This window comes from Coturnix japonica, chromosome 5 (genome assembly GCF_001577835.2).
Source record: "Coturnix japonica isolate 7356 chromosome 5, Coturnix japonica 2.1, whole genome shotgun sequence".
Taxonomy (NCBI): domain Eukaryota; kingdom Metazoa; phylum Chordata; class Aves; order Galliformes; family Phasianidae; genus Coturnix; species Coturnix japonica.
The window spans coordinates 20,448,706-20,466,868 of NC_029520.1; the positions used below are offsets into that span (position 1 = coordinate 20,448,706).

General features: G+C 40.0%; 1 long non-coding RNA gene across 1 annotated transcript; it reads right to left on the reverse strand.

The window, feature by feature from the left end:
* Positions 1-27: 27 nt before the first annotated feature.
* On the reverse strand, positions 28-16,881 carry LOC107314803. Its single transcript, XR_001555630.2, has 3 exons — positions 5,434-16,881; positions 4,796-4,878; positions 28-718 (listed from the first exon to the last, which is right to left on the reverse strand). It is a non-coding gene; the product is annotated as an uncharacterized LOC107314803 (long non-coding RNA).
* Between the last annotated feature and the right edge of the window lie 1,282 nt (positions 16,882-18,163).

Genomic DNA, 18,163 nt, shown 5'->3' on the forward strand with positions numbered 1-18,163 from the left:
CATGCAAGGGGAACACAGCCTTACAGGGATGTTTGAGAAGCTTTATCTTTCTCACTTTGCAAGCAGAATGTTTATAGTGGGCACTGAATTCTGAAAGCAAATTTTCATAGGAAAAATAGTTGGCGCTTGGTTCTGCAGTTATGGCTCCTGTGTTTCACAGACGCTTTCCATTGCCTGAACAACTGCCTTGCAGAGCACAGCTCCCTGTGCTGCCAGATCATATCCGCGATGGTCACCATTGCTTTCCTAGGTGATTGAGCCCCGTTGAGAATTTGGGGGTACTGGGATCCATAGTGGTATTCCGGGTTCAGTGAAGCAAATGGGTTTGCTTTGACCTCGGGAATGCAGGATTTCAGTTTCAGTTTGTATCCTGCTGTAAGCCAGCACAGAGAGCGCTATGGATGAAATGTGCAGTCAGTAGTTCATGCCACCAAGCGGCAGCAGCTACCACGCTGTGCATCCAATGGAGCTTTTCCACAGCTGGTGGCTGAATTCTCAGCTGCAGTGACGTTCTGTGAGCAGGCAGTGAGCAGTGTGGTTCAGCCAGAGTCCCACGGGCTGGGGCCAAGAGCTGGGATTTTGTTACAACAGCGATGAGGCAACAGGAGCCAGGCACAGGGACCTCCTCTCGCCTTCCTCGTGCCGCAAAACCTCTTCATCCTCATTTCTCCAGAAGTGACTTTAGGTTTCTGTATTCCTAATTGATTGGTGTTCTCATCTGAGAAGAAAAAACACAAGTCATTTATAATGGCAGACTACAAAACTAGCCAGCATGCACCCAGTTCTCCTCCTTTCTGACCTGTAACCGTTTCTTGCCTCTCTGATATTTATACCTGGGGGTCCCTGGCTCTTACCTGTCCTTAAGTTTGTGATTCCTTGTGGCTTCTTGCTGGAGTGGGACACTGTATTGGTGGAACGGAAGCAACTACCCAGAAAAAAAAGCTGTAAAGTCCCTGCAGCTCACTGGCATGAAGTGCAGGCAGAGGCACGGGGTACAACTCGTGCAGTCTCCAAAGGGATGGTGTGCATCGCAAAAGCCATGAGATGTCAGTAGAGCTAGTCCCATACATTGGGCAAGTATATTTTTAATGAAAAAAAATCAGTTACTGAAAAACGGCAATTTCTGTAAACAACGTGATTATCAAAGTCTAATAAAAAAAATACAACAACGACTTAACATGTTATTGCACAATAACTCGATAATGAGTTTAATTCAATCGAAAACGGCGATCTTGCGAAAGCTGTAATTCTGTATTGACGCCGCAGGGAGGTGACATCCACCTTCAGAATGAGGCGGTCGGCCCCGCAACAACTCCCCGTTTTACTTTCAGGGTTGAAACGAAACGAATCTCAGCGGTGAAATCAGGATTTCACCATCATCGGGGCAGAGAAGATCTACAGCATAGATTGTATCTGATCTATTACAGAGCTACTGAACGTGAGCAATTACACCCAAGGATAATAACACACGAGTGGCCTTCATAAAATCTCCAAATGCAGCAGAGTGACACGGCATCCCACTACGATGCCTGCTAATAACCAAGCACTGCCATTGCAGTTCACTGCTCAGAGCATGCTGTCACCAAGGCTTCGTGCACAGCCTGGGCTCGGGAGTGAGGCCAATATGGCTGTACCGTGGCTGCCTGACCAACAGAAAGCAGATGTGTAAGCCCCATCCTTCAGCAGATCAAGTCCGGGGAAGGAGCCAACCTACCCCCTCCACACCTCCAATGCTCTGGGGCAGTGGGAGAATGTCAGGCACGGCCTCAGAGGGAACAAGGCTCTGGGTGTCTCATGAAAACCTTGCAAGCTCTCGGTCAAGGAGAGGACTCAAGGGCAGACTGGCTCCTCAGCCACAGCAGGAGATGGGCTCTCCTTGGAAGACATTCTAAGCGGCTGAATTTTCACCATAGAACTTGCCAATAAGGGGACTGGAGTGGTTTACTAAATTCATGCTTCTTTACACCTAAGTGTGCTCTCTACTTTCTGTTCCCAGGACATTTTTAAGCATTTTTTTTTCCTTGTTCTCTTTGAAAAAGGGTTGCACATGAATGGTGTGTGCTAACTGCAAGGAAGGTACCAGAGCCTCAGCAAAGAGTGTGAAGAGAGCACATAAAATACCAGATAGGAGCATAGGTGTATAAGAGTAGATGCTAAACAGTGACAAATGGGACATGGACAAGCAGAAAAACTTGGAGAGATTATGAATGTGGAGAGGACAAAAAGAATTTTAAAAGTTCTTCCCAGTGGGGTGGCCAGGCCGTAGAAGAGATGGGCAGGGTTGCTGTGGTGTCTCCTGAAGATGCAACCTTGAATGACCTGATCTACTTGTGAAGCTTCACTTGGAGGAGAACACCACATTAAGTGACCACCAGAGACCCCTTCCAAACTCCTATCTTCAACAGTTCCCTGGTTCAGAAGAAAAGAGGATCAAGGAGAAACAAGCAAATCAGAAGGGGATCCCTCTGAGTATGTGGAAGGAGATGTAAGGCCTTGGCAGCAGGCATTTTTGATGGGAGCCAAATGCAGTAATGCTACTGCCTGGAAGTCCTGCTCTGACTCATCCCAGGACACATTTCTGCAAGGCACAGCAAAAAGGAGAAGTGACTGCTGATGCCCGAACGGTGGGGGAGGGGAGCTGGCCCCATGGAAGCTCAGAACAGGGAATTTTAGTCTTACTCATCATATTATTTTTACATTTGGTTTTTCAGATGTAAACCTCAGTGTTTCTGTCAGCGTGTTAACTCTGTGTGCACCACAAATTTGTCTGCTAGCCACAGTGTCTCCTTTATGCCCATTCCCATGCACAGACACAAAACTTCCAGCTGGGAGCTTTCTCTGACTCACTACAGCTTATTAATGCTTGCAAGGAATAAAGGGAATGCCACAGGAGTGCTCATTAATCTGGATAGGTTTCAGCATAGTACTGTAGAAAGAAAGAGAAAAATGGGCCTGGTCTAGGAAAAATATAGCCAGAGCCTTATGAGTTAAATGAGGCAGATGAGATAAAGAGAATTTATGCAAGTTCACTGACAGTCCTCCTGAAAAGGTGCCCTACCTCGTCTTAACAAATGTAAGCAAGAAAAGGAAGGGAAATTCTGTATATGGCAATGAATGACAAAGCTCTAGGAGGTCTAGCAGAAGGTAGATTTTAGCAGAAGACCAGCATGGGTTTGTTCCTTGCTCAGGCTTCAGACATAAATAATGAGTCCACAATCTAATGTATCAGTATGTGTGTGATACACACTCCTTATGTTATATCTGAAAGTAATTAATGTTATGTTCTAAACATGAAGGATGTTTTTCTGATGTCCTTCAGTGTTCAGAAATGAAAATCACTGTACCGTAATTTTTTCAATCTAACACATTCTTCATGTACACAGGATACAGTTCAAGAGGCTGCAGCTCAATATGGATGTTTCAGTATTAGTGTTGCAGACACAAATACCAAGATTCACACTTTTTTCCTCCTCGTAGAGTGAGGTCTGAATCCTTCCACAGTGAGACTCATATTCTGAATTCTAGTGCCAAGATTCACACTCTCAGCTACTGCAAGTAGTGAGACCTGTGCTGTCAGCTCCAAATAACACAGGTGGTACATACCCTTTAAGTGGCACAGCAATCACTTATTGGGGCTGTAAGATTTGTGTTCATATTCTAAGATGTGGTGTGGAAAAAGGGTAAAATATCGAAGCCATATAATGAAGGGGTGCATGGAATGCAAAGGGATCCCCAAAGCAGTAATAGTGTGATTCTGGATAATACCCACCACAAAGCCAACACAGCTGGAATTAAATTGTCTACCTTCTTAAATTCAGGAGGATCTATTATTAGTATTCCCCACTCAAATTCTAGGTTCAGGCATTCTTGTCCACTTCATTTCCTTCTTATAAGAACCACAATGGTGTAGTTTTGAAGTGAGTAATTTACAGTCTTATTCCAGACACTAGGTGAATTCATGCAGTCTCCCTTTGGGTAAAACACAAAACTTCACAATAGGCAGGCACAAACAGTTCTCTAAGAAGATCAAGGAGAACATCTCCTGCTATGTTTGAATCTGACATGCTGCATTACAGAATACATTCTCCAAGGTGGAAGAATACTTTAAGATTAGGGTTTTTCCATTTCTGTTTGTCTACAGTGACAGAGGCTGTATGAAGCTGGCACTAAAGAAGGTGTCACTGATAACAAAGGTCATCTGAGGTACTTAAAAGTAGGTGGGGGAAGCCCTTTTTTCCCCTTCTCTAGCTGGCAAAGAAGCCCAGGACTGGAACAATAGTGGGAGTGCCACTGGCAGACATTATTATGGAGGAGGATTCGGATCAAGAATAGCAAAGAGAATTACCACTGAGGCTCAGCTGGCATTCACTGTTACATAGTCATCTGAGAAGCTTGAAGTTTTGATTAAACAGAGCAATACACATGCAATCCAGTACAAAGAAACATTTTCCTGTGGCTATGGGTCAGTGATGAAAAGTTGTATGCAGAAGTACATTTAGCAGAGACCTCATGAGAAATGATTAGAAGAAAGAACCAAGCAGCATAGGGACAAGAAAGGCTTTGTAGGGGTGGATTCAAACTACGTCTTAGAAGGAGACAATAGGGAGTCAGGCATAACATCTCAAAGATGAGGTCTAGAAAGCTGATCTTAATATGGATGGTATCACAGTGATAGAGAAAATATAGCTGAGAAAAGTTGTGAGATACTGTCCTGCTAGAACATTTTATTTCCCCCAAAACTTAATGCTAAGCATTTTGTACTTTATCTTTTGTTCTGTGTTCTGAGAAGCCATACCTTCTGGCATGAGTTCCTCTGGAATCTCAGTATCTTTTTCCTTCAGAAGCTTTCTGTCATCATGGTAGGGCAGCTTGAAGAGTCTGAAAAGACAAAACTGATGTAACTGAAAAACTGAAATACAAAACAAGAAACCCAAATTAATATTATAAGGATCTAAAAATGTTTTAATGAACTTTACATTTTTAGTTTTATCTTGTATTTTTAAGCTTAACACATTTTGCACCATCAGAAATGGGGGATGCTCTAAACAGTGAACAGTAAAGTTTTTCCAGCACAGGCATTTACTTAGACTAAGCAAATTAATCTGCTGGCTGACAGAGCCAGTGGCTCTTGAGTCTGAAAGCTTATCAACCAATCTAATTGCTTGCCATTTCCACAGGCTGGTTCTTGGCAGTCTAGGGCTTTGCTCCCCTAAAGCTGGGCTTGTCCTACACAGCTGGCCACCTCTGATAGCACAGCTGAGGAGCCCAAAGGAAGTTGTACAAGATGCTTTTGTCAACACTCCTTCCCACACATACCATCTCTCATCTCTTTTGTTACTGTAATTTGACATCAGAGCTGCTGAATTGTGATACAGGAGTCATAAAAATGTTATTTATGCTGAAGAAACAAGGCCCCCTCCCTTTCACTGTTACCTGCTTGTGTCAGAATGAAGCCACTGATTTTTTTCCTAGCTCTTCCTGCAGAGGTGCTTCAGGTGAAGCAGGCTGTGTTCTCCTCATTCAGACTAGGATGAAATAAGTGAGATTAGATGCTGTCCTGTACTGGTCTGCTAAAAGACAGTTTTGCTGAGCAGATGCTGTCTGGACAGATCACTGTGAAAAGTCACTTAGACACATTACCAGTGTCTAAGACATCTGCCTACAAGGTCAGAGCCCCAAGGGAATTTTAAAATGCCACACTGCACATTTTAAAAGTTGGCCTCCCACACAGAGGACTTATTTGCACTGCAAAAATGTTTTGTTAGCGTGCTTAGTTACAACAGGCTTTATTCCCAAGCCTGTATATGGAGCTGAACTATGCTTTGTCTTTCCAGTGCTGTAACCGGACTCCCCACAAACCAATTTTGAGCAGGTACATGGAAAACGAGACATGGGCTAGGATTTGGAAAGCATTTGACAACACAGAAAAACAGGAGAATACAGGTGAGAACAGAAAGAGGCAGGGGTTGCTTAGAGTCAGGGAGGCACTGATGGCCAGAGACAAGGAACTACAGAGGAATGAAATACAGAGAATACACAGGAATCCTGGATTTCAGATGACACAACGAGGGTAAGCTATGTCGAGGAGGAAGTCTGAGGGGCCTGGAAAAACACAAGAAAAGGAAGAGATTATTATAAATCTATCCAAAAGCTTCACATTATCATCATTTTCTAAGTATCAAGTCATAAATATTTAGTGTTTTATGTGGAAATATTTGCTTTATGGATTCGTATTTTCATAGATGATTGGGGTATAACTTGCCTACCGTAAACTAATGCATAGACTCCCTATAGAATTGCTAGATATGAAGGGAAAAAATCCCAATGTTGACTTTTTAAATGAATTTATGAAGAAAAAACACCTATAGATCTTCTACACAAATTCAATTTGAAACTGTGACATCAGTTAGAAAAATCAAGGAAAAATCACAGATGAAAAGACCTTTTTTGCAGTGGAATATTCTTCTTCAGTCGTTCTCTTCCTAATTCTTATTTTACAACTTGCCAACTAAACAGACAAAGCCAAAAAGAAAATGTGGAATAGCAATAAAGATTTCAGTTCTTCATCAACTAACAGCCTTCCCTGCTATGACTCACCCTGGGGTTATCAAAATACATAATGAATTCAAAATAACAAACTACTCCAAAATTGTGAAATGCTGTTTTTTACACGATGCTGAGTTTCAACACATTACAAAATTGTTACTGGTGCTATTGTTATTTTGGCTGTAGGTGAGCACAGCTTTAGGATACCTGTGCCAGAGAAGACTTTAAATCAAATGTGATAGTGGAGGAATAGATATTATTGAAAAGAATTACTGCTGAGCAAAAGAAGATAACTTTTAACAATACAGCAAGTGACTTCCATTAATCGTGTGACTTAGGCAACGTGAACAGTTTATTTTTAACAACAGATGATATCATCTGTCTTGTTCAGTTGGACTGTCATTGTTTGGCCCATTGCATACTAAAGTACAGCACAAAATAAAAAGACTTATTCACCACTAAATGTTTAGTTAAAATCACACTTTTGAAATATTTAGCATATACATATAAAGACAACACTGGTTTTGGCACCATATTTCCATTAAATGTTGGTCAGATTCAAGAAGGAGTGGGTGAATCGTGTCCCCTGGCTGATGGAGAGTGACAGGAGAGACAGCTGGAGGAAATCCTTCCCTGCTTATTTTTCCAGACCTGTATGGATTTTAAGCTCTGTAAAGCAATTGTAGCTGACTCTTTGCTTTGTGGTAGTAGCATTTAGTGCTTATTTTATCATATTTTTATCAACGGATCTCACAACGTTTTAGTGTTTTTTAAATGCAGCATATTGTTTCAAACAAGGCACTGAATATGCGTTTCCCCACCCCCACCCCATGTCTGACCGGGGAAATAAAGGCATAGGGAATGCAAATGAATTGGCTGGGGAACTAGTAAATTAACCCAGCATCCTGGATAACAAACAAGACCTCAAGCACACACTCTCCAAAGCTAGCGTTTAAAATTCCATGCTCTTTTATGAAATCTACCTTTCCGCAGAGACAATGGACATGTTAATCAATTAAAGTGGTATTTTTGCAAGCACTGAGGATTGAAAGAGCAACAAGTAGCAATGATATCTCTAAAGAGAGGAGAGCCACAGTGTGGCTTCAGCACAAAGACAGGTAAAGGTAAAGAAAATTTGGGGATTTTGGAGAGTGGGGGGTGATATTATTGGAAGCAGCAGATTAGTCACCTTTCATGTTGAGGAGGAGTTATTTATAGCCCTTTGTTTTCCACATGGTTTGTTGTGGGACTCTGACAGAAAACACATGGTTTTCTGTGTTTGGCAAGATGTGGGAGATGACAGACTGTGCTCAAGAGCCAGACAATACTTCAGATCTCTTAATTTGTCAGTGCAAAAATAGTTTTCCAGCTAGCGCTCTTTGAAAAGAAAAAAAAAAAAAAAGTAAAAAAAAAAAGTCCTAGAAAAACAACCAAACCCAAACCCCACATTCCATCAAGTATCTTTAATAGTTTGCAATAACATTAGCATTTTTTTGTTTTGGATAGATTAATTTAATAATTTTGGACATTGACTGGCCATGAGATTTACCCAGCTACACATGGAGCGCTTATTTTGGATGTTATCATTGGAAATTACTTGAAACTGGTCAGCTTATCAGTGAGAAATCAGGATGACGACAGTGCAGACTTACCACACAGTCTCTAAAATTTGAGCTTGTGTTTACCATCTGTGTAATACTCTCTGTTCCTAAGGAGCTGAAAGGATAAACATATGGTCTGCAAAATGGATCTATAATATTTGAGGCTTAATGGGAGATGTGCCCAGCTGTCCAAAAGGCACATACAGTCTTGCCAGCTATTTATTTTCTCCAACCTTTAAGACATACGTCAATCATTTAACAGGTTGGCTGCAAAATAGCTGTCTCTAGTCATCTTGTAGCCATCCTAGGATGGGCTTTGTTATGCAATTGAATCTGCTGTAGAACAACAAAAGAACATCATTATTTGGATAATGCAGCACAAAATGGTAGTCTGAGCAGTTTCTTAAATACAGAGAAGAGGCCTGTTTCTGTTGCACAATGAGCACAAGAAAAGGTGAAGCAGGAACTGAACTCTGAAAAGGCTTTTTCCCTGAGATTCTACTAAGGAAGCACAAAATCTGAGAGCCACTTATATCATATCTGATACGAAGTAGCTGCTTTCGCAAAGTCTGCGAGAAGGGGGCTGGCCCCGCTAACAGGAGAGGAGATGGTCTCAATGCACTAATGGTTCTTTCCATCCAAATTTCCTGTGTGTGTCACAGCTGTTGGTCTGTGCAGCTGTCTCAGTGTTGTGTTCTTTTCTTTTGTTGTTCTATTTTTTGGGTTTTTTTTGTTTTGTTTTGTTTTGTTTTTTGCCTATTCCATCTCGTGTTTTTAAACAGTTCATCTTTTTATGTTGAAGATCAGGGAGATGAAGGATGAAAAATACTGCTTCAATTTCTGCAGCACACTGAGCATGAAGCACTTGAAAAGCCAGTATCTGCCACATCTACAAGTAATTCAAAGTAAACACCAATGCGTTCTCATTCAGTCAGACTCATGGCTTTAGGTGTTCCCTTGTTTCTCTTTGTTTTCAAGGCACATATGATCAAGGACTTATCTCCTGCCAAAGGCTCTAGAAGGCCTCACTCTTCATGAACTGCAGTAAGAACCACTCTTCCCCATATAGAGATGATTTTCAGGAAATGTGTTAAAGTGTATAACCAGTTTCCTCACATATCTATAGGGCTAAGCAAATTTCAGATGAGGAGGGGAGTGAAATGACCTTTTTGTGATGGGAGCTGCTACCATTCTCCAGGTACAACAAATATATCACCCTGGGGCACAGGGTGGCACTGGTTTTAGCCATGGGTGCCCCATGATAGACTGAACCAGGTTCTATCACCCCCTGATTTCTTCAGGTTTCTCTCATTTCATTCAGCAGTTTTCAGTTGTATTCATTTCTTATCACCTAAAGGTGAAGGTAACAGCTAGACAAAAAATGAAAAGCCTGGCCCCACCATGCCAAAACTCAGAGAAGGCCACGTGAAGCAGTTAAGCACTGGTCTGTAGGCACATTGCTCCACAATTGTTAGTCCTCATGTTGCCCACACATCTGGTGTTCCTGTCATCTGTCTTTTCCCTTTCCATTCCATGGACAGACAGACCTCAGTTGCTGAGTGTTGCCTTGGTATAAAATAACACGTGGTGCTTGTGGTGTGGGAAGGAAGCTGGCTGTGAGAGATAAAAGTTGAGGTTAAAAGCAGACCTACTGTTATGCTCCTGGGGTTTTGCTGCTCTTTGTATAACCTTGGTGTGGCTGAGCGATACAGATCAGCACTACCTATTCTGATAAAATCCACCCACCAGAGAGGCAAGAAGCAGCCCTACCTCCTCTTCTTTTTGGAGTTATTGCTGCCCTGGCATTCCAAAGGTTGGCTCAAAGGTTAGTTTTCCATTATGTTTCCTAAAGAGAGTGAACAAGTTTGGTTATGGCTCAGAGACTTAGCAAGGAAACTGAAGAAGAAATATATCAGAGGAGCTGCAGGAAAGAAAAGCCTGCTGGGAAATTCCAAGATTGCCACAAAGAAAAAAAAAAGAACAGTCACTGAGAATGTTTGTGCAAAACCACCATCTTCTCCTTCCTTCCCACAAGGACTACTGCAACTCACTTTGAAAGAGAAAGAAAGATTCAGACAGCAGGAAGCAGTTTAACCAGCTGTCCTGCTCTGCAAAGCCCCACTGCTTTACTTTGCCCAAACCAGTAGGCAGGCAGAAATGCAAAATCATATCATTTGCGACCTACAGAACCACTGCTCACTGTTTGCATGGGTGGGGGAGAGACATAGTCAAGCTTGTCACCAGCTGGAACAAATGCAGGGTAGAAATGGTCTGGTTATTTTATCTTTTTCCTTTCCCCTCCACGCAAGCCTTCTATAATTCTAATTGCTTTTCTTTGTAGGAAATGTCAGTGATAAATGAAGCCCATCTTAATAGTGCATGGTCATCAAGACTGAGACTGATAGTTTTGAAAGTTAGAGACTGAAACTAATGGTTCTGAAAAATGTTGCACCAAAATCAAACTCCAGTTCTTCAGCAGACATTAACATTAAAAATATACAGGACAGGAAGCACTGGAAAAATAATAAAAAAATAAAATTTAAGGGGAAAAAAAAAAAGAGAAAGAAAAAAAAACTCAACTGGAATATCTGAGCTGATATCCTCAAAGGAGTCCTTAGCCCACCTTGAGGAAGATCTTCTGAAGTTTTCACAGTAAGAAAGGCTTTTTTTATGCTTCAGGGGCTACAAAAGAAGCAAGTGTGGGTTTAACATTCAGGTCTATGGCAGCTGCAGCCTCTCCCTTAGCAACGACCAGAGCAGAACAAACATTGTCCAGTCATTCTGTCATCTGATTCAGACTCAAGCTGTCTCCTCAAAGGCAGAAAGTATTGTAAACAACTGCATAATTGAAACCTGGGAAAAAACACATAATTTTAAATGAGGCTAAAACTGCTACCAATTTCACAAAGGGAAACAAAAATCTGTTCATTCTGAGTTCAGCTCTATCCATAACTTGAGTTCTGTCAGATAAATGTGACATAAGGAAATTAACCCCTCTAAGAAAAAATGAAGGAACCAGAATAGGAGTTGGCATGTAGAAACTCTGTCATTCAAAAGACATAATTGGCATACTGTGGATACTGGTTTTGTTAAGGCAAAGCAAAAGCATTTGTTTTGAGCAATAAATAAAGCAATGTTAGTTTTTTTTTCTCTTATTGTGAAAAGATGGAAATATTTTTCTGCACTGGTTTAGCTTTGAAACTACTGATAATCCTATAAAATACTTCATGTATCACATGCAGCTCTGAGGAGGATTAGATTATTTATTGGTAGATTACCTGGTAGCCTTAACATCCAATTGATGGCACTTGAAACCAAGAAAGCTCAAGATGTATGAAAGTCAAGTCTTGAGGGTCTAAGAAGTGAAAGATTGCTTTCCCTACACATTGTAAAAGCTGTGAAAAAAGGTAAACATTTACATTTCTTATTAAGTCCTAATACTGAAGTTATCACAGATATACCCATCCTCGCATATCTCATGGGCATCTTTTTTTCTTTTCCTCTCTGCTTTTTTATTTTTTTTTATTACTTTTTTTTTTAAATGAAACAAAATTAAGTTTCAATTAATGCTTTGGCCTAAAGTTGAATTGAGAAACTAATGGACTAAAATATGCTAGTATGAAAGAGATTAAGCTGCATTTTGAACTTCCAATCCTCATTTCTTTCTTCCCTTTTTCCATTGCTCTAATACTTTTTGTTTGTGTGCTTATTTTTCTTGGACCGTCAATTAACAGTGCCAGCCAACACAATAAGCAAAGAAACCTGAGCTATATTTCATGAAACAAGTTCTAAGTAGTTGCAGCCTGGGCAAGTTAGGTTATGAGGCATTAGAAAGAAGTTATTGACTACTGAAAGGTGTGATATGGAATGGCTACTGGAGAAATGATGCTTACTGTTGTGGTGCATTTCTGATACTTATGTGAGGCCTTCTTTGAAGTCTTGATAGCAAGAGTGGAAAGGAAGGTAGCAAGAAAGGAAGGCAAAACTCAGCGACTGCACTGGCATAGGCAGGAGAGATTATAGAAGCTTGACACTTCAACAAAGTTCTCCCTAAAGAAATAGTAAGAAAAAATTGAAGTGTAATTAAATGTAACTTAGCCTGTTTTAGAGCACATTTGGGTCTTAAAGAATCCTGACTATGCTCACATTTTAAAGACTGTTTTCCATTTTCAAATTTGCACCTATATGATAAAGCTGAACACAATTTATGCCTTAATTCACAGGTGGAGATTTTTCTAGCCTTAAGGGCAGTTTCCTAACTACTTGAGTTGTAAATTGCTGTGTTAAGTCCAACCAGACAATGCTTTCTCCAGTGAGAGGCCCCCAGAACCTTTTGCACTACAGCAATCTCACAGCTTCCTAAGCACTTAGAAGTCACCAGTCCTGAACACTTTCTGAGTACATTTGCATAAAATGTACCCCTTCCCTTCTATTTCTTGCCTCACACTTTACATCATTTTCATACTGCATATTAGACCACGAATAAAGTACAGTTTTCAGAAAGTATGAGCTAGTCTAACAAGCACATGAAACATATGAGGACTTAAATCCATGGTTTCCCTGTTCATCTACAACAGCTTTGCATATTAAAGTAATAAGAGTGAAGGTAATGGTGATTTTTTTCTTTCAGAACTTAAGAAGTTCTTAAGAAAAAGTACCAAAGTTATTAATACTAATGTTGGATAGGCTAAAAGCAGAAAAGAAATCTCCGTAATTGCTAAATTAAAAAGAGGTGAGGATGAATATCAGACCTCTGGAAAACATCTGGAAGCAACTGTGAATTGCAGTTAAAGCTGAATAAAGTAGATGAGAAAAAAGTGGTAGCATGGTTTATTTCTGAATGTTTGGTCTCTAGGATGAACTGTCACATGAGCACATATTTTAAGGATCTCCTCTGTGCTCAGGACAGGTTATTTTTTCACATTTACATGGGCATGATAAGGAGTTCCAAAGGGCCAATTTTAAGTATGAGAGCTGCTCTGAAAATAATGCCTCCTACTTTATTATGTTGGTGGTACAGCAGTAGAGTTTGAAACTTCCCACCAATATTCCTTTACATTTTGTTGTTGTGTGACAGATGACAACAGAGGGGTAGCTTGACAAAACGGTATCTGCCACAGAAGTGTGTCTGAAGAAAGGTGTGTCACTGAATTTCTTCATGCAGAAAAATTTGCACCCATTGACAATCACTGACAGTTGCTGAACATTTATGGAACTAAACAGTGGATGTCATCCCACTGAGGTAGCTGGTGCTGTGTTTCAGCAGTGGTAACAGCAATGTGAAAGACAAGACAAGCAAAGTTCCAAATGGCCATGCAATCTTTTATCAGTGCAGCATGTAGGCTCTTGTTCATCGCTGGTAAAAATGCATCACTAATGGCAGCGACTGTGTTGAAAAACAGTGTTTTGTAGCTGAAAACTTGCTCTATCAAACAGTGCTACTGTACTCTCTGTTGCAGTTTCCACGGACATTACTAGAAGGCATTACTTTTGGAGCAACCTACATATATGCATAACATTCCCAAAGATACAGAATTTGATTCATTAAGAATCAAAGTAAGTAGTAAGACATGTCTTGGAGTTGAAGGATATGGTAATTTGTCCACATAAAAACACCGAATTAAGACCTCCACAGAAAATCTGAAACAAATCCATGAACTGGGAGATTATCCTAGAAACAAACAGAAAGCCAGTAATACTAGACAGGAAAAGACAAACATTTTGTGTAGGGTGCCACCAAGAGAAAAGGAAAACTCCATCCTAGTTATCAGGAAAAAAGGAGCAGAGCAGTACTCTGCCCAGTAAACTTCAACTTCAACTACTAATATTCTCAGAACTTTCAAAATATCCAGCAGGAAGAGAGAGCTGTCATATCAAAATGAAGAGAAATTGGATGTGTTAGTATTAAAACAGGTCATGTTGCTAATCTCAGTGAACACATGGAATGAAAATGTATTTTATTGCAGGAAAAAACACAGAATACTTTTAAAAAAGTGGTTGTAAGCTTCAGAAAAATTCCAGAGTGTGTTACTGTTAAGAGAGCTAACGTAATGAGGGGAGTTACAGCTGCCTGCTGAATGACTGTGCAAAATGGAAGCAATCTGTATATGATGAGTTACTTCAAAATGAAGTATTCTTTAGTTTTCATTTCAGATTAGGCATTTTCAAAAGTAAGCTGGGTTGAAAGTCATGAACTCCATACTAAATCAATATGGAGAACAGAAACCAGGACAGAAATTCTCCGGAGTAACAGTAGCCAGTAAAATATTCAGTTTATTTTTGGTAGAACTGTATTTCCATTACCATAGAATAAGACCAGTTGAAACAAGGCAGACAATGAAGATATTAAGGATGTTACACTAATGGCTGAAGAGATGTACATAGCATTTATCCATGCTGCCTGTCTCATCTGTCAGCAATTCACATCCAGGCAAGATTGCTTAAAGATACTGCATGTAATTTTGCTGCTTGAGTAAATCCAAGCTAACTTCCTAGAAATATTTCTCTAATGTTCTGATAACACTGTCTTCATATATTCACTTTCTGTACAGGACTCTCAGCACTCTTGCAATATGGCTATTAATACTTCTTGCTTTCCTGTACTTGTGAAGACCAGACTTCAGGAATCTGAACTTTTTGTTTCTGTTTGGTCAGAGCTATGGGAATAATTTGACTGTTACTGGCTGATTTTTATTCTTTTTAAGAATTTTTAAAACAAAGAAATCAAGACAAACAAACAAGCAAACAAAACAAACCAGGGAGGGCAGATAATTCACCCTAAATCATTATCACATTTCTCTTACTAATGTGAATATCCACCAAGATTTAATTTGTTGAACAAAACATTACGTTCAAATAAAAGTTAAAAACTTTTTCACTTCAACTTTTGATAAATTTTGACACAAACAAACAACAACAACAAAAATCCAGCTTTCAACAGCCTCTACGGCCCAACCTAAATAATTCAGAGAGCTTAGCAAGAACTTGCAAATCAGTTATTTCCAGGACCAAGTCTCAAACTGCCCATTTACTGGACAAATTAAACATCTAACAGAAAAATAATGCCTAGATCTGGTTTAAATAGCTAGCATCACCTTCCATTTCTGATCCTCTCCTGCCATGTATTACTGAACTTCTTTTACACCTTATTTAATTCAACTAACTTATTTAATTTGAAAGTGCCTACTAAAATTTTACTTGTCCAGCAACCAGCACCTAATGAGGATTTGTTCCCCTTCGAATCTGGAGGAGAAATTTTTAAGATCATTTGTCATACCCAAGCACAATAGAAAACCTCAAACTGCAAGTCTTTTAGCATAGTGTATGATCTCTCATCTCTTCTGCTTCTTGTGTGGAACACCCTGTGCTTCTCTCAGTCGTGTCCATGTCCCACAGCACCCTCAAGAAGAGGTTTTCCAACTCAGAGGAATTCCTCCTTAACATACACAGGGCACTTCTATTCTCTGCCACGTTATGGTTCAGTCTTTTCTTTGCAACCAAGAAAGTGAGAAACAAATTATCTTACTTAATAAGAAAAACATCTGAATCACAAGGTCTACATACATATCTCCACCCTAAAAACACCAATTTCTTCCACGTTACCAAGGAAATGAGTACACAGTTAATCACGATTAATAAAACATAGTCCTCTCCATCTTTTCTATTGCTATCTTTGTCTGTCAGCCCTACAGACAAGAAGCTTCTGACTGCACTTCTGTACAAATTTGGGGTATGAAACGAAATAATATTCATTCTGATAACAGCGTCCTACTGAAGGGGATTTAACTGAAAAACACAGGACGTGTTGATGACTGAATTAAACTCTAGGCCTCAGAAACTGAAGATTAGAATTGCAGGCACCCAGAGGTCAGCAGATTTCTCGTCTTTTTCTCTGTGTACCCTACAGTGTTCTGTTAACATTTTGCAATAGGTTCAGTAGCTAAGTTTTCTGGGGTGTGTGTAAGAGTGCACCGCTTCCTGTGGTGACCGTTGTGTTTCCTGTTTTCTCAAGGCTGATGGAGACGAGCTGGCGCGGCTGCTGATTTTGAAACAGGGGCAGCTGCATGATAGTCTTGTGAGAGCTCAGAATGAATCACCATCCCATCCTTACAGAAAAATCCCGAATCTTTCCAGAGTTGGAACTCTAACCCTGGTGGTGTTGGGCTACCTGCTTATGTGCTGCAAAGAGAGTGGGGAATGCTCAGAATGCCAGTCAGAAGTCAAGAGAGACCACAGAGGGTCATGAGATTGGTCCAGAAATCATAAAACTTTTAGAAAAGTTTTTTTTTTCTGTGCACCGAAACACAGTCCATTCTCTGCAATAACATTTTCTTTTTTAATGTGTAAGTCATGAAGCATCACAAGACTTTAAAAAAAGCCCACAAGTCAGTAACTGTGGATGGACAGTAAGGTTGTTATTGAAACACAGAACCACCTTTACACAGACATTTGACCAAAAAACATTCAAAACACTGGAGGGTTTAAAGATACGCTAAATTCAGTTTGTTGACAGAAGAACCTATTTTGGTAAAAGACAGGCAAGGAATATAAGTTGACCAAAAAAAAAAAACCAACCCAAAAATCATTCTCTGATGTAGTATGAAGGTTGCAGAATAGATCCATCTTGTTACAACTTTCTTCAGCTGGTATTATTGAAACTTTCATATCAATATAAGACATTCCTCATGCCTATTTAAAACACAACCTGGACCATACAAACTGAAATGAATAGTTGAAGCATCTGCTTAATAGCCAAAAAACAAAACAAACAAGCAAAAACCTCACAACAAAACAAAACAAAAAAAAACCCAAAACAAACAAAAAACCCAAAACATTTAAATTCATACTGTACTTTGAGATCCAGACTCACATTGGCCCCTAGATTGTCTGGAAATTTGAGGCTAACACCTGTTAGCTAACATATGCTTGAGAAATCTTGCGGAGACAAGATGACGTGCATTTTACCATGCACTAAACTCACTGAATTAAACAGTAGCCTTTCCTCTGTGATTTAACTTATCCATCACAGCATCAGGCTTTTTTGACAAACTAACTTTCTTTAGCCTTTTCCAGTCCAGATCCAAGCTTCTCTGCCTGCTCCAAACAGTTTCACAATTACAGCCTGAATTCACTGCTGCTGTGTTCACAATCATGCCCCAAAGCAGACCAGGTCTACAACATTATGGAAATAATTACACCAAATAAAAAGAAGACAGTGAGAAAATGCAAGTCTAGAAAACCTCTCTTAACTCTGGAAGGAGCAACATCAGAAGGCAGGATTGGTGGGCCCCTTCTGGGGAGCTATGTATGGTCCTGACATTTGGGGCTAGACCAGAGAGGAACAGAGACTTCTGTTTAAACAAATAGCTTTGTTACTCCTTGAACTTGCTGTAAATCTCCTGCCTCAAAGTGATAATATGTTTAATCCAATCAATTTCCAAATGTTTATACTGTGCTGGATGCTTTTAATACACTTAAGAGAGAATGCCTTCTATATTCCCTTGCTTACAGGCTAAAACCCTTGTTCTTAACATGTCTACTTTGACCACAGATGACATTGTCTAAAATATTTCCAAATACTTTCCACTTCCTGGACCTATCCCCTTTCCTGCACTTGCCTGGTCCTCTGTTACCTTTCAATAGTGTTTTACACAAATATTTAATAGAGATTAATGTCTCCTTGCTTTATGAACTCTTGCCAGGGGCCTGCCCTGAGTCCTTTCACAGAGAAGTGAATATGAAAGAGCTTGGGTTCCTCTCTTTGCACACCATTTGTTTCACTTTCACCTGTTTTCACTCACTGGTTTAATATGAAGCTATTTGAGCTCAAGTGTTCCTGAGTTCCCAGCTCATGAGACAAAAACATTTGCTCTGTTGGAGAATGCAGAAAATAAGGACAAAGTGTTGGATATCCTGACGTTCTGGCTCAGTGTCTCTACTCTCATGTGATGGTTTCTTCAACTCCATTCTTTTCTGAAAATCTCACCAAGTTTGCTTAGCAGTATCTATACTGCATT